We start from the raw sequence: 15,438 nt of genomic DNA, 5'->3' as shown, positions 1-15,438 counted from the left end.
ATGTTTCTTACCAGTTTGTGAATAGAAATCTATTGCTTATTTATTTGTAAGTAGGGATGGGTGTGGCGCTGTGGTCTAAACCACTAAGCCTCTTGGGCTTGATGATCAGAAGGTCAGCGGTTTGAATCCCTGCGATGGGGTGAGCTCCCATTGCTCTGTCCCAGCTCCTGCCAACCTAGCAGTTCGAAAGCATGCCAGTGCAAGTAGATAAATAGGTACCGCTGAGGTGGGAAGGTAAACAGCGTTTCTGTGTGCTCTGGCACTCGTCATGGCCCTCCGTCATGCTGGCCACATGATGCTGGCCTCGGTCCTGTATACCTGAAGGAGTGTCTCCACCCCCATCGTTCTACCCGGACACTGAGGTCCAGCACCAAGGGCCTTCTTGTGGTTCCCTCACTGCGAGAAGTCAAGTTACAGGGAACCAGGCAGAGGGCCTTCTCGGTAGTGGCGCCCTCCCTGTGGAACGCCCTCCCACCAGATGTCAAAGAGAACAACAACTACCAGACTTTTAGAAGACATCTGAAGGCAGCCCTGTTTAGGGAAGCTTTTAATGTTTGATGTATTAGAGTATTTTAATATTGTTTTTTGGAAGCCGCCCAGAGTGGCTGGGGAAGCCCAGCCAGATGGGTGGGGTACAAATAATAAATTATTATTATTATTATTATTTGTAAAGCTGTCTGTGGACAAACGCCGGCTCCCTTGGCCTGAAAGCAAGATGAGTGCCGTAACCCCATAGTCGCCTTTGACTGGACTTAACCGTCCAGGTGTCCTTTACCTTTACCCTTTTACTTATTTATAACCTTAGTTACAGCAAGTATTAAGTATATCATTAGTCTTTTTCAAAAAAGAAACTTAGTAAACTTAGTCTGTGTTGTTTTGTTTTTGCTTTCCGCTTCCTAAATATGTTTATTTACTATGCTACTGTAAAAAGCATAGGGGTGCCACTATATTTTAGTCCAGTGGGGATCACAGAAGTTAAATTTTTGACCTATAATCAATTTGGAGAAAATAGCCCAGGGGAACAGTCCCAAAGCAGAGAAACTCCACAGGCTCATATGAGAAATTTCAATGTACGTGAGTGTTCAACTGGAAGTTACTCAACAGTTAATGCCTGTTTGTGCTAGAGGGAGTAAGATGATTTTATCCACAGGGAGAGAATTAAGGAGAGAGAGAAAAGACAATAATATTTACCGAGATTTCATAATGAGGTTTGAAGCCGTACAGAATTTTCTTCACATGGTAAAATTGGGAAGCTGCGACCTGTTTTGTCACAGTTAAAGAACAAAGGGGGAGCTCTTGTACCACTGGAGATAGAGAGGGCATAGGAAGCTACCATGAACTGATCATTGGTCCACCCGGGTCAGTATTATGTACAGTAACCAACAGCACCTAGCCAGAGTTTCAGCCAAGAGACATTCCCAGTCCTACTTTGAGATGCGAGGAACTGAACCAGGGAACCTTTTTGTGTGAAGCAGAATCTCCATCACTGAGCTACGGCCCTTTTCAACAATTCAGTTTTAAAATGAAATGGGACACGAGAGGAACAGGGAACTTTGGTGGGGCAGAAGTGGAACACTTTGTTTGAATTGACTCTTCTTTTTGATGTTCTGAAAGGTTGTATGTGTGTCTCTGGTGTCAAAGTTAATATCAGTCTCTAATGAAGGACAGGACGATTTATAGTAACAACAAGAAGTACAGTAACAGATACTTATGATTGTTGTTGTTGTTTAGTCGTTCAGTCGTGTCCGACTCTTCGTGACCCCATGGACCAGAGCACGCCAGGCACTTCTGTCTTCCACTGCCACCCGCAGTTTGGTCAGATTCATGTTTGTAGCTTCGAGAACACTGTCTAACCATCTCGTCCTCTGTCGTCCTCTTCTCCTTGTGCCCTCCATCTTTCCCAACATCAGGGTCTTTTCCAGTGAGTCTTCTCTTCTCATGAGGTGGCCAAAGTATTGGAGCCTCAGCTTCACGATCTGTCCTTCCAGTGAGCACTCCGGGCTGATTTCCTTAAGAATGGATGCATTTGATCTTCTTGCAGTCCATGGGACTCTCAAGAGTCTCCTCCAGCACCATAATTCAAAAGCGTCAATTCTTCGGCGATCAGCCTTCTTTATGGTCCAGCTCTCACTTCCATACATCACTACTGGGAAAACCAGAGCTTTTACTATACGGACCTTTGTTGGCAAGGTGATGGCTCTACTTTTTAAAATGCTATCTAGGTTTGCCATTGCTTTCCTCCCAAGAAGCAGGCGTCTCTTAATTTCATGGCTGCTGTCACCATCACTTATGATTAGTGATGGACAAATTAGTCGATTTCAGTTTCTCTCTACTTCTCCTTTTCGCAGAAAAGTTCTCCACATTTCCACAGAAATTTTGTGTAATGTACTTATTTTGTCTAGGGACTTTCCCTAACAGAATGCATTTTGTGTGCTATTTTCACAAATAGATGCATGTTTGGTTTTTGTTATGCGTAAAGGTAAAGGTAAAGGACCCCTGACAGTTAAGTCCAGTCGTGAACGACTCTGGGGTTGCGGCGCTCATCTCGCTTTACTGGCCAAAGGAGCCAGCGTTTGTCCGCAGACAGTTTTTCCGGGTCATGTGGCCAGCATGACTAAGCCACTTCTGGCGAACCAGAGCAGCACACGGAAACTCCGTTTACCTTCCCACTGGAGTGGTACCTATTTATCTACTTGCACTTTGATGTGCTTTTGAACTGCTAGGTTGGCAGGAGCAGGGACTGAGCAACGGGAGATCACCCCATCTCAGGGATTCGAACCGCCAACCTTCTGATCAGCAAGCCCTAGGCTCAGTGGTTTAACCCACAGCGCCACCCGCGTCCCCTTTCATTATGCGTACTTTCCCCTAATGGATGCATTTTTCTACACACTTTTGGCTGTTGGAGAACGGCAAAGCAAAATCGGGAGAAAAGCAAATATCAAAGGTGAACTGCATTTCAGGGAAGTTTTTAATATTTGACATTTTAGTGTATTTTTCATCTTTGTTGGAAGCCGCCCAGAGTGGCTGGGGAAACCCAGCCAGATGGGCAGGGTACAAATAATAAATTATTATTATTATTATTATTATTATTATTATTATTATTATTATTCCTTTCGTGTATTGGTTCAAGAATGGCAAATGATGCAGTTTCTCGTTGAAATGTAAACAAAATCGAGTGTTGAGAAAGTGCATTTTCCTGTATCATTGCTGGACAGGGGGAGGAAAACATCAGTAAGACACGTAGTTTTGAAAGCCAAAGCCATTACACAGGCGTGGAGTTTGTACTGAGGTAGGCTGGGGACATGTATAAGACACATGGATCATACTTTAAAATAAGAGGCTGTTAGAGATCCCTCAGGGCACTGATTCAGAATGTTTCTTTTCGGAAGATGAAAGGAAGAAAAAATGTTTGTGTGCGCGCGTGTGTTTTTTAATGTGATAGTTTCTTTCTCAGGTTTTCACCTGAGAGGGTGAGAGGGAGACAGAAAAGCCTCCAGATGAGCTTTTTATATTTATAAAGCAGATCTGAGCAATCATTTCTCTTGAGCCGTATTGAATTTTGATGGCAAGCAGCCATTTGATAAATTTATTTATCACATTTGCACCTTGCGCTTCCTCCGGGGATCACAGGGTATATGTGCGTGATACATATTGAATGTTATCCTTGCAGCAAGCCCTGTGAAATTGGTTAGGCCAAACTAGATACAATGCGGAAAAATTCATGAATATAAACTTTCCACATCTTTTATTTATATTTTAATAGCAGGAAGTCCCAGAGTGGATCAGTACAGCAATGTTGTGAAAATGATTAAAGGATCCCCAAACCTGCTGTTTTCCCAATTAAATTCCCCTTGGCGCAGCATCCGTGTGATATCTGTATGCCAACTCTGTAGACCAAACAGATACTTGAGAGAGGAATTAATGGGGAAAAGGGTACTGGACTTATCCTGCCCTGGCACTGGGTTCCCAATTAGAATCCTGCACCCACACCTTGGAATGAAATGATCCATTCATTTCGCTGCTCTTAGTTTCTCATTCTTCCAGTCTTAAATTCATTTCCCACATTTTACAGCAATGTTTTTTTTTTTTAATCCTCATGAATCTCCATAAGCCTTTTAGTGCGAATTTCTTCTGATGAACGCATTTTGATATGCAATTTTGATTAACGTACAAGTTTTGACTACCTTTTTCAAGGACTTTCCCTTAATATAATGCATTTTTTTGGAGGGGGGGGGCTGTTGTTCCACCAATATATTTTATTCAACCTTTCCTCTACAGTATCCATTTTTGTAAACATTGTTGGGGTGGTGAACTAAACCACAAAATTCTGATAAGTGTGAGTTTTGAAGGATGGCTATGGTTCAGTTTGTGTCCTGCTTTGGAAAGTGGGAATGTAATAGTTTTGGTTTCAAATGATTCATATTTCTTCCCCATTCTAATCCACGCTTGCTACTGATGCTTAAAAATCCACAGGCAACTCTATTTGGCTCTAAGAGAGATTGACTGACCCTAAATCATTCACTGATCTTCATATCAGTGAATAGAGATTAACACTCAAGTCTCCACAATCCTTACTCAATGCTCTATCACTAGGAAAGGTAAAAGGTAAAGGACCCCTGGACAGTTAAGTCCAGTCAAGGCAACTATGAAGTTGTGGGGCTCATCTTGCTTTCAGGCCGAGGGAGCCGGCATTTGTCCACAGACAGCTTTCCGGATCATGTGGCCAGCATGACTAAGCCACCTCTGGTGCAACAGGACACTGTGATAAGTGCCAGAGCGTGCAGAAATGCTGTTTACCTTCCTGCCACAGCGGTACCTATTTATCTACTTGCACTAGCGTGCTTTTGAACTGTTGGTTGGCAGGAGCAGGGACCGAGCAATGGGAGCTCACCACGTCATGGGGATTTGAACCGCCAACCTTCTGATCAGCAAGCCCAAGAGGCTCAGTGGTTTAGATCACAGCGCCACCCGCATCTCATGCTCTATCTCTTCCAAATCACAGGTGGGGGAGCTGTGGCTCTCTAGCTGTTGTTGGTGTCCATTTCCCACGGGTCTCATCCAGCATGCCTGCCCAGTGGTCTGCATCTGGTGATGATAGGAGTGTGTCCACTTATCAAGAAATGTGATGTCACCTATGCTGTAAATTTCCATGAGAGCGAAAGCTCCTGTGATTCAGTCTCTGTGGTTTTTCTTTTCATCAAGCTGAACAAATAACTTCAAGTCCATAGAGACAAGCGGCTTACAGGCTTGGTGTGATGGCCTGGGATTCCGATTCGGAGGATGAAACAGAGGAATCCCGGCCTGCACAGGAGTCCCCGCCTCCAGGGCCGGCTGGACTGGGGCAAGGCCTAGATGCTGAAGAGCCTGCACCTGTGGCAGTGCATCAGGAGCTGGCCCCAGGTGAAGCCCTTCTGGCCCCAGAGAGGCTTGACGACTCAGTGGCCACAGGTGAGCCTCCTCCAGGGCCCAGTAACCCTTCGGCCTCTCCTGATCTGCAGAGGTTTAGAGCAGAGAGGCGAAGGGAACTGGTTGCCCCCAGGAGGAGTGCTCGCCTTAAGGCCAGAGGAGGCGGGGCTCCTGGGGGCCGGGACCGCCCCTGGCCTTAGAAGAGGATAAAAGCCCAGTCAGCCCGGCCCCAGGTTGCGGGAGCAACGTCGTTGTTGGCTTCGGACCTTCCTGCGTTCCTGATCCCTGCTCGGCCTCCTGTTCCTGACTATCCGGTACTCCTGTTCCCTGCTCGGCCTCCTGTTCCCGACCATCCGGTGTTCCTGTTCCCTGCACAGCCTCCTGTTCCAGCGTTCCTGTTCACCGCCCGGCACTCTGCCTCGGACCTTGCCCCTCTTCGTGTGGACTTTGCTACACCCAAGGTACCTTACCCCCGGGACCAGCACAGTTTGCTCCCGCCACGCCCCGCACTCCCCCTTCGTAGGGGTGCGTTCGGGAAGAGCCAGAGGCCATGGCTGAACAGGCGGCTGCACTGGTGGCTTTGGCCCAGGAGAACCAGGCCTTGTCTCACACCGTGCAGCAGCTCAGTGACGCGGTTGAGGCACTTCAGCAACGCTTGGAAGCCCTACCGGCTCCTGGGGCCGACGCCCCGGCTCCGGGCAAGTACCCAGTGGCTTTGCCTGAGAAATTTGATGGAGCCCCGGCCAGCTTTCCCATGTTCCTGGCCCAGGCCAAACTGTATATTCAGGGGCGAGCCCGGAACTTTCCTGACGACCGTACCAAGGTGCACTTTTTGATTAGCTTGTTAAAGGACCAGGCGGCCAAGTGGGCGTTGCCGCTACTCAGGCAAGACTCCCCCTTGCTGGCAGACTATACGAGGTTTTGCAATCGTTTGGAGGCCGCGTTCGGCAACCCCCAGAAAGAGAGTCAAGCCAACCGGGCGATTCGGCATTTGAAACAGGGCAAGTCCACGGTGGCCACATATACCACGGAGTTCCGGCTGTTGGCACAGGACTTGACCTGGAATGACTCGGCACTGCGGGACCAGTATCTCGAAGGGCTTTCGGACGAGGTACTGGACCAGTTGGCCACAATGGAACGCCCCACCACGCTGGACACTCTCATTCAACGGAGTCTACAAATAGGCGACCGGTTGGAGGATCGTCGTCAGGCCCGGGGTCGCCGGCACTTCCAGTTCACGGCACCAGCTTTTTCCGGCAGCCCCACGGTCACAACTGATTTAACGGAGGAGCCTATGCAGCTCGGGGCAGTGCGGCCACGCCTTTCCCCCGCAGAGAAGGCGCGGCGTCGGGATGGAAATCTCTGTCTTTACTGTGGCGGAAGTGGACACTTCGCTCGGTCCTGCCCTGAGAAACGCCAGCCGCAGGGAAACCGCCAACCCCAGTAGCTGATGGCCCTAGCTACCGGGGGTCCCAAACCGTACAGAATGGGCCCGCACCAACGGACTTGCAACATCTTATGGTTTCGGTACGTTTATACCCTCCAGGTGGGCCCTGGATCCTCACCCATGCTTTGGTAGATTCAGGGGCAACCCGCTCCTATATGGACGCTGCTTTTGCCGCCCATCATCAGGTGCCACTTCGGAACAAGCCAGTACCGGTCCAGGTGGAAGCGATTGACGGACGACTTCTGCGTTCAGGTGCCGTTACTCAGGAGACCCAGCCTCTGGTCCTGTGTCTCCAGCAGCACCGGGAGTTGCGAACTTTGGACATTGCCTCTATGCCCCGCTTCCCCCTGGTGCTCGGGATGGACTGGCTGGAAGCCCACAACGTTCAGATTGACTGGGTCAAACGGACCGTGCACTTCCCAGACCCATGTTCCCATGCTCAATCCGGAACGCTGGCGGCCGCGCCCTCAGAGGAGGCAGCACCCACGCTCCCAGCCGTGTACCAGGACTACCAGGACGTGTTCGAGGAACGGGGGGCAGACCAGCTGCCGCCGCATCGGCCTTTTGACTGCGGCATAGACCTCCAACCCGGAGCGCCTTTACCAGTGAGTCGCTTATATTCCCTAACAGAGCCAGAGCGCGAGGCTTTGCAGGACTTCTTGCGCAAGAACCTGGAGCGTGGGTTCATTAGGCCTTCCACCTCGCCCACCGCGGCGCCGGTGCTTTTTGTTAAGAAGAAATGTGGGGAACTCCGCCCTTGCCATGATTACCGAGCCCTGAACAAAATTACCGTCCCAGACCGGTACCCCTTGCCCCTTATCTCGGAGCTGCTGGAGCGGGTGCAAGGGGCACAGGTGTTCACCAAGCTGGACCTCCGGGGGGCCTACAACTTGATTCGGATCCGAGCCGGGGATGAGTGGAAGACAGCGTTTGGGACCCGGTACGGGCAGTTCGAATATTTGGTTATGCCTTTCGGTTTGTGCAACGCGCCTGCTGTGTTTCAACGCTACATCAACCACGTGTTTCAGGACCTGTTAGACAAGTACGTGGTGGTGTATTTGGATGACATACTGATTTACTCCCGTGACCCGGCTCGCCATGAGGGACACGTCCGGACCGTGCTGCAGCGCTTGCGTGAGCACCGTTTGTACGCAAAGCTCAGCAAGTGCGAGTTCCATCAGCGGACTGTGGACTTCCTTGGTCACCGGCTCTCTCCAGATGGGGTGCAAATGGACCCGGGGAAGGTGACAGCGGTTCAAGAATGGGCGGCACCCCGGAACCGCAAGGACCTACAGCGTTTCCTGGGGTTCGCCAATTACTACCGGACCTTCATCGCTGATTATGCTCATCGCACCACCCCGTTGACCCGGCTACTGCGCCCAAAGACGCCGTTTTCCTGGGACAAGGAGGCAGAGGAGGCGTTTCAGGGGTTGAAGGCCTGTTTCCAGAGGGCACCAATCTTACAACATCCTGACCCCTCTCGACCCTTTGTGGTGGAGACCGACGCTTCCAGTACGGCTCTCGGTGCCGTCTTGTCTCAACAGATTGGTCCTGAAGCGCCACTCTTACCCTGTGCCTTCTATTCCCGCCAGCTCCTACCAGCGGAGCGTAACTATACTGTGTGGGAGCGGGAACTACTGGCCATCAAGGTAGCCTTTGAGGTCTGGCGCCACCATCTTGAGGGGGCACGACATCCGGTGGAGGTGAGAACCGACCACCGGAACCTGGAGTACCTCCAGACCACCCGCAAGCTGAACCAAAGACAGATCCGGTGGGCGTTGTTCTTTTCCCGGTTCCAGTTCCGGATCCGCTACATCCCTAGCTCTCAGAATCAGAAGGCGGATGCCCTGTCCCGGAAACCTGACGACAACGCAGACACGGTACAGCAAGCAGAACCCGCCACGATCCTACCTCCGGCTGCATTCCTGGCCACCCAGGAGGCGCAGCCACTGCAGGTTCGGGTGCGGGAACAGCAGCGGGTCGACGCTTGGGCCCAGGAACGACTCCGGGAGCTGGCTGAAGGGTCCAGCCCACAGTATCCGGGGCTGGTCCTGCATCAGGGCCTTCTGCTGCACCACGGTCGTCTGTACATCCCGCCAGGGCCACTACGGCTGGAGGTTCTCCGGATGGCCCATGATGCCCCAGCAGCGGGGCACTTTGGACGGTATCGGACCACCCATCTGGTCAGTCGAGAGTTTTGGTGGCCCCGCCTGAAGGCTGACGTGGCTCGCTACGTTGCTGGTTGTGATGTCTGCCGGCGCGCCAAGGGACCTACCGGGCGACCCCCCGGCCTACTTCAGCCATTGCCAGTTCCACCGCACCCTTGGCACACGGTTTCGTTGGACTTTGTAGTGGACTTACCCTCGTCTCGTGGCTGTACCTGCCTTCTGGTTTTCTCCGACCATTTCACCAAGATGGTGCACTGCGCTCCCTGTCCATCTGTACCCACAGCCAAGGAAACTGCTCAGCTGTACCTTCAGCATGTCTTCCGCCTGCATGGCCTACCTGAGCGCGTGGTGTCCGACCGGGGCGTTCAGTTCACATCCCGGTTCTGGCAAGCACTACACCAGACCCTCGGGACGGAGGTCTGCCTCTCGTCAGCCTACCACCCACAGACCGATGGCCAGACGGAACGGGCGAACGCGGTGCTGGAGCAGTACCTCCGGTGTTACTGCAGCTACCAGCAGGATGACTGGGTCGACCACCTGGCATTGGCGGAGTTCGCCTACAATAACGCGGTGAATGCGTCCACCCAGCAGACCCCGTTCCAGGCCAGTTATGGTTATCATCCACGGCTGTTTCCAGAGGTGCTGCCGACATCCGCAGTCCCGGCGGTGACGGAGTGGCTTCAAGAGCTCCAGTCCCAGCAACAGCTTTTGGTGGAGCAACTGCACCAGGCCAAGGAAGCGTACAAGGCCCAGGCCGACCGCCACCGCCAGGTGGGGCCGGAACTTCGCGTCGGTGACCTGGTTTGGCTCTCCACTCGCCACCTCCACCCCTCTCGACCTTCGCGGAAGTTGGACGCCCGCTTCACCGGCCCGTTCCCTATCGTAGACCAAGTCTCTCCTGTGGCATTTCGTCTCCGGTTACCCGCAACCCTGAAGGTTCACCCGGTCTTCCACAGGTCCCTTTTGAGTCCGGTGGCCCCACCCGACGAGTTCCACCCGAACCGTCCCCGACCGCAGCCAGTGTTGGTTCGGGGAGAGCCTGAGTACGAGGTGGAACGCATCCTGGACTCCCGATACCGCAGGGGAAAGCTGCAGTATCTCATTGACTGGAAGGGGTACGGACCGGAGGACCGTTCCTGGGAACCAGCGGCCAACGTCCACGCACCTGCCTGCCTCCGAGAGTTCCATGCGACGTACCCCGGCAAGCCGGGTCCGGACCCTCGGTTGAGGGGGGGGCCTGGGAGGGGGGATGGTGTGATGGCCTGGGATTCCGATTCGGAGGATGAAACAGAGGAATCCCGGCCTGCACAGGAGTCCCCGCCTCCAGGGCCGGCTGGACTGGGGCAAGGCCTAGATGCTGAAGAGCCTGCACCTGTGGCAGTGCATCAGGAGCTGGCCCCAGGTGAAGCCCTTCTGGCCCCAGAGAGGCTTGACGACTCAGTGGCCACAGGTGAGCCTCCTCCAGGGCCCAGTAACCCTTCGGCCTCTCCTGATCTGCAGAGGTTTAGAGCAGAGAGGCGAAGGGAACTGGTTGCCCCCAGGAGGAGTGCTCGCCTTAAGGCCAGAGGAGGCGGGGCTCCTGGGGGCCGGGACCGCCCCTGGCCTTAGAAGAGGATAAAAGCCCAGTCAGCCCGGCCCCAGGTTGCGGGAGCAACGTCGTTGTTGGCTTCGGACCTTCCTGCGTTCCTGATCCCTGCTCGGCCTCCTGTTCCTGACTATCCGGTACTCCTGTTCCCTGCTCGGCCTCCTGTTCCCGACCATCCGGTGTTCCTGTTCCCTGCACAGCCTCCTGTTCCAGCGTTCCTGTTCACCGCCCGGCACTCTGCCTCGGACCTTGCCCCTCTTCGTGTGGACTTTGCTACACCCAAGGTACCTTACCCCCGGGACCAGCACACTTTGAGTGCCTCCAGACTGTCAATGTTTTGCAGGAGGGAATCAGGCACATGCCAGAACTTTCAGTTTATGTATTTAAAGTAGATCAAAGCGCTCTGTTGCTCTAGCACAACAACAACAACTGGGCATTTGCAGTTTGGGAAGTTTATTATTATTATTATTATTATTATTATTATTATTATTAGGGAAATGCATTGAAAAGTGTGGCATGAATGAATGATTAACAGGAAGATGTGCAAACACCCCAGATGCAAATCAGGATGAATGCTCATTGATATATTTCTCCTAAAAGTAAACAGAATGAATGAAGACAGGATATAGTCTAACCTCACAGTAAGCATTGTGAAAGCAAATCAGGATGAATATGGACCAAACAGGTCATTTGAAAGGAAAACCTATTCTGCAGTGCTATCTATGAACTTGACAAAACTATTCTCATTTAAACGTTTTCATCCTAAAAATTTAAAAACACAACAACTGGATTTGTATTATGTTCCCAGCCATAGTAATGGAACTGAGCTTGCCAGACTGCATGTAGCTCCAGGGGAGGTTAGTTCAGGGCATAGATGAAAGGCATACTGTACAAATGTGCAGAAAAACAAGCATTTCTCTCCTCACAAAAAAACATCTCACAAAGCATCTCACAAAAAAACTGATGCTCCTTCTTACGGGCAGATAAATGGGCCACACACACTCTCCTTTGCAGCTGAGCACCCTAAGTCAGTCCAATTCAAACAAAAATCACACTGCTTACTTATTTTTCCTCTCACGTGCTGGGACCAAAAATGGAACAGACAGGAGAGGAAATATCAACACAAATGGTTAAAAGCAGACCATCTGAAGCTGCGTCAACCATTTGTAGTGTCCAGGTGCCACCTCCTGGACAAACAACACCACACACCTGTTACAGCTCTTATCTTTTTAAGAGCCACCACACCTGGTGGCAAAGGCTGCAATCTGAAAGAGCTCCTTGAGACTTTGCAAAAACCCAGGTGGAGTTTCGGTTTTCCCCCTCTGACCAGAAGACCCTCACACTATATCACTAACTGCTTCACAAGTCCCCCCTCAGTTTCAAAACCCGCTTTGCGATGAACGCAAGCCCAAAGCTTCCTCAGGTGTACAGAATCGATGCTTTGCATCCTGGCTTATGTGTTTTGAGGACAGTGCAACTGTAGATCAGATATCAGTCTTAATATTAGTTTCCTGAAGATTCTTTGTGGCTCCTAATAGTGGAGTAGCTGATGGCAAGATATGTCCCTGAAGAGGCCAAATGTGCAGCCTGCTACATTGCCACAGGAGAAACATGTCCTAACAGGCAGAATCTTCTTGCACATTCATTGAATGTGTGAGGAAAGTTGCTTGTTTTATGGGGTAATGTTCTACTAGATATAAACACTCAACATTAATCTGCCTATCAAGTGGAACAAGTCTGCCATAGCTATATCTCATTCGCAGGACTGAAGTCTATTTATTTGGAGGCCACCACCACTGGCATGCCCTCCAAAATTTCTCCTATGAAAATAGGGGTGTCTCATTCCATAACGATAATTTTACTATTTCTACCCCTCCCATCTGACTGGGTTGCCCCAGCCACTCTGGGCAGCTTCCAACATACAGTGGTACCTTGGTTCTTGAACTTAATCCATTTCTTGAGTCCATTCAACTCCCAAAACCATTTGAGTGCTTCCTGCACTCAAGCAGAAACCACATTGGAAGTTGGGCTTCCCAAAAACATTCAGAAACCAGAACACTTACATCTGGGTTTGTGGCATTCGGGAGCCAAGCCGTTCGAGTACCAAGGTTCCACTATATACAAAAACATCATTAAACATTTAAAAAAATTCCCTATACAGGATTGCCTTCGGACGGCTTGGGGGCAGATAATTCCATAACATTTATCCAGTGAAAATAAGGATGTCCTAAGGAAAAGTTGGGGACGCAGGTGGTGCTGTGGTCCAAACCACAGAGCCTAGGGCTTGCTGATCAGAAGGTCGGCGGTTCGAATCCCTGCGACGGGGTGAGCTCCCATTGCTCGGTCCCAGCTCCTGCCCACCTAGCAGTTCGATAGCACGTAAAAGTGCAAGTAGATAAATAGATACCACTCTGGCGGGAAGGTAAATGGCATTTCCGTGCACTGCTCTGGTTCGCCAGAAGTGGCTTAGTCATGCTGGCCACATGACCCGGAAGCTGTACGCCGGCTCCCTCGGCCAGTAAAGCGAGATGAGCGCTGCAACGCCAGCGTCGGCCACGACTGGACCTAATGGTCAGGGGTACCTTTATCTTTACTTTTAAGGAAAAGTGGGACATTCCAGAATCAAATCAGAAACCAGGACGGCTTCTCTAAATCAGGGATGTCCCTGGAAAATAGGGACACTTGGACCGGGCCAGCCCAGTGGGGAGATCTTAAAGGGGAAAGCACCAAAAGTGTTCTTCCCTTTGGGTCCGTCCTTCTGGATGTGATGAGGTCAAAGACACTCCCCCTAGCTGACAGATTGTGGTTGGGCTTAGAGGGCGGAGTAGTGTGGTAGATGAGGTATAAGTTAACCTGGCTGCCAAGCGAGAGATGGAACATTTGGGAGCTGTGTCTGTAGTAAGAACATGAATGTTGCTCACGAGCACATATCCACTGTGATGGTGGGAATTTTTGATTTTGATATTTTAAATTGTTTTGATTGGCCTATTCCATTTATTGTACTTTCATTGTATCTTTCTTTTACTAATATGCTGTTCATCACTTTGAGGAACCTTTCGGCCAAAAGGCGGCATAGAAATAAACCATGCCATAACATTTTTAGAGTCATTGGAAATGATTTGCCCTGCACGTCCCTCGTTCTGGTGCATTTACTGTCTGTTTATGGCACACTGCAGCCCAGACCCTTGTCTTTACCTGAGGCTCTTGTTTTATGTACAGCCTTGCCTTGTATCTGTGCACAGAGAGAGAGATTGGACCCGTTAGCCTTTTGTTCCATGAAGTTTAGAGGTTTTATTATTATTTTGAACCCTAAGGTACAAAACCAATTTCTTGGACAGTCTAAAGGTAATGGAATTCCTATCTTCGGTTTCAAACTCTGCAGCTATAATAGGGCACTATCAGGGCAGGTTTCTATTGTTCCGTTATTTGCAGACCATAATGACAAATGATAAAAGAGCCCCTTTGAAGCTGCACTTTTTGTGGCATTGGACTGTGGCTTGGGGAGGATTCTGCAATGGCAATAAGGTAAATGTATTTGATATATTGTTATTGTTATTATTTTATTTATCAATTACCTGCCCTTTACCCTAAGGTAGTAATGTGTACTAAGGCCCTAAGGTGTATACCAAGTTTACCTTGCACCCTAGGAGGTGAGGCAACTGAGCCAGGCAAGTCAGGGGTGCTTTCGAGGCACCATTTTTAAACCATAAATTGTCCTATTATAAAACAGGTCTTTGTTCTTTGAATGGAAGCACTGTCATAATTGGAAAAGGTTATTTCTCAAAGAATTATTTGCTAGGGTGAACCCACTGCTTCTAGCCCTCCATGACCCCCTCTACTTCCTTGCTTCCTTGCCACAGGAAGAGCAAAAGAGTCTTTCCTGAGAGTGAGCAGTGTTAGAAACTCAGATATATAAGCTAGGTGACAAATGGCTCCATAAACCAGAGTTACAGCTGCCAAAACGGAATGCTTAGTTGCCATTTTGGGGAGCCAGATGGCTCGAAAGGTCGTATGTTTCAATACGACTTTTTGGTCCCCGACATTCATTCTGATTCTGCAGCTAAAATATAACAGGTAGAATTCTACAGGATGTGTTCTTAGCGTGTGAAAACAGTCACGTTCCAAGGATCCCCAGGCAGTCACCTCCAGATGGTGCTAGGATTGCCATATGCCCTCTTTTTCCAGGACACGTCCTCTTTTTCATCAGTCGAATCGTCATAGTAGTTAAAAGTAGAAATTGGCAGATGTGTCCTCTTTTTTTGCTCTTCAAAATATGGCAACCCTAGCACTGGAGACGTCAGACACCATTCTGGGACCAGGGCATCTTCACTTGGTCCCTTTAATTTAAAGCGTGTTTTTAGCCACTATGACAAACTATGGTGGCACAGACTAGAGCTTAAAAAAAATAACACACAACCTCTCTGCACATTTTCTGTTTTACAATAACGCTGCTCCTGGTAATTTCAGACTGATGACTTCAGGTTGAAGTGACATGTGAATATCACAGATATGACACCATAGACAAGAGCTTTTTTTTAAAATCTCCACATCAGCTTCAGACACAGTGCTCTTCAGTGGGCACAGTACACACATTCAGCTGCCAATCATCAAGTGCACAGCAACTGTGCAGGCAAATCATGTGATACACATGTGTGATGACTGAGAGCTAAATGTGTGAATTCCACTGAAAAGATGGAGGTGATATGAAGTGATATGACAGTTCTATCTATGGTGTTAAGTATCTGTGAGCCATCATTCGCTTTCAAGCGTTGAGCGCGCATGGCTGAACCAGCCCTAAGTCAGGACACAAGGAATTTAACCTTACAGCTGTC

This window comes from Podarcis tiliguerta (genome assembly GCF_965153285.1).
Source record: "Podarcis tiliguerta genome assembly, chromosome: 17".
NCBI classification, from domain to species: Eukaryota; Metazoa; Chordata; class Lepidosauria; order Squamata; family Lacertidae; genus Podarcis; species Podarcis tiliguerta.
This window is presented reverse-complemented; position numbering follows the sequence as displayed.